General features: G+C 37.9%; 1 long non-coding RNA gene across 1 annotated transcript; it reads right to left on the bottom strand.

The window, feature by feature from the left end:
• Positions 1 to 541: 541 nt before the first annotated feature.
• Positions 542 to 1,427, bottom strand: LOC120437360. Its single transcript, XR_005611079.1, has 3 exons — positions 1,156 to 1,427; positions 928 to 979; positions 542 to 577 (listed from the first exon to the last, which is right to left on the bottom strand). It is a non-coding gene; the product is annotated as an uncharacterized LOC120437360 (long non-coding RNA).
• Between the last annotated feature and the right edge of the window lie 402 nt (positions 1,428 to 1,829).

Here is a 1,829-nt window from a genome sequence, read left to right as displayed (position 1 = left end):
CCTAATGCTAATGTTGATTTTGGTTAACTTTGACTGAAACTGATTGTTTTAATACAATTAAAGTGCATTTCATTTATGCACTAGGCCCATCTGACACATATACTTGATACCAAATACAAAAATATGATGTAACCTGTTGGAAGAATGAAGTGGGTAAGTATGAGGCTGAGACAGGACCTCAGCACTTGGTGTCTGCAACAAAAGACAACAATATAACGTCAGAAACATTCTCTAGTATAAATCCCGACTAGATAATTAACTACAGATCATATTTGTATCAGTGAACATTATTACAGAAGGATCCGACTTCCTTATACCAGATTCTAAAGAAACTTAACACTGTACAGTTCTGCTACCCACAATATGAGGACAGTGTAACACACACTAGAGTTGTTGATCCAACCACATGAGGAAGGCAACTGAAACACACTCATGTCCTTCACAGCTTAAAACAATATGAGGACAGTGTAACACACACACTACAATCACTGGTCCTACCATATGAGGACTTCTACTTTCCTGTTGGAGGTTGAGACAGGATGGAAGGAGAGCAGGGAAGTAGCTGGCACAAATGATTCTATTGACACAACAGGTCAGTGAGATTAATGAACTGAACACAACAGACTCTTTCAAAATAAAACAGGAAAAATGGCATGAAAATACAAACGTTGTAATATACAACCCTAACATAAACTCCTTAAAACAATGTTAATAACGTTAAGCCAAACTCAACTAACCCGCCACTAAACATAAGAAACTCAAAACCTTAGAATAACGTCAGAAACGCTGGGCCAGAGACCCAGACCCTATTGGTTTGTGCTAAATACGAAAACATTATTATTAACATTTAAATCCCCCAAACATATCTTGTGTTGAAAAAAAAATGTGTGTTGCAGTTAGCTACACTTAAAAAGAGCTTAGACTGACTGTCTGTGCAGTTGAAGATGCAGAGCACGTGCAAGGCCACAGGTCCCTTTAACTCCAGTGGAATTTAAAAACAGTTAAATTAAACTTCTAATATCTATTGTTGAAGATAAATCTTAAGTAATTTTTAGCATTTATCATCATTCATCACACAGTTTGTTCAAATCGATTGTGTATTGTTTTAGTTCCGTTTAACTAGCGTTAATTAGCTTGTTAAACATACAACTTTACCTTGCTAAATGTGCGTCGAGTCATGGATATCAAAGGTAAATACATACGTCAAGACAAATCTCTGCTGAGTGCTGAAGGTCCCGGATGTGCAGTTCACTCAGAGCTCCGGCGAGTTTGTATCTTGCCGTGACCAGCAGCTCTTTGGTTGAGGCTTTCGAACAATCAGATGCAGCGTTACTCACTTGTTGTCCAATCACAGACGTCGTTCTATGCTCCACTGACGAAATGCCGCATCCTCTCACCAGCCACGGGCTCTCCTCGTCCATTTAACAACAAAACACAGCAACACTCGCTGTATTTGAGGTAGGAACACTTGAGAAGTGTCACAGTGTTTTGAAAACTGCTGTTACAGTTAATTTCGTTCCGTTAATTTGTTTGGTTCCTATTCTTAAGTAACACTTAAATACACATGTGGTTAGCTTGCTGGTCTAGTTTAAGTTAGCATGGGCATGCTGTTCACTGATGGAGTAATGCCAAAATTGGCCTGATATTGTCAGTGTGTTATCATAAACATGTCCTAATTTGTCATGAAAAGAAGAGCAGTACCCTAGACCCTCAAGTGAAAATACAGATAATAGATAAGCAATTTAAGAAAATAAGTATAATGTGTATAATAAATGATTTTACTGTCACTTTCCTGGGTTTGTTGACCCAGCATTTTAAGTTTTAGTTTG

This window comes from Oreochromis aureus, linkage group 1 (genome assembly GCF_013358895.1).
Source record: "Oreochromis aureus strain Israel breed Guangdong linkage group 1, ZZ_aureus, whole genome shotgun sequence".
NCBI classification, from domain to species: Eukaryota; Metazoa; Chordata; class Actinopteri; order Cichliformes; family Cichlidae; genus Oreochromis; species Oreochromis aureus.
The sequence above is the reverse complement of the archived record's forward strand: the minus strand, read 5'-3'. Positions and strand labels throughout refer to the sequence as shown.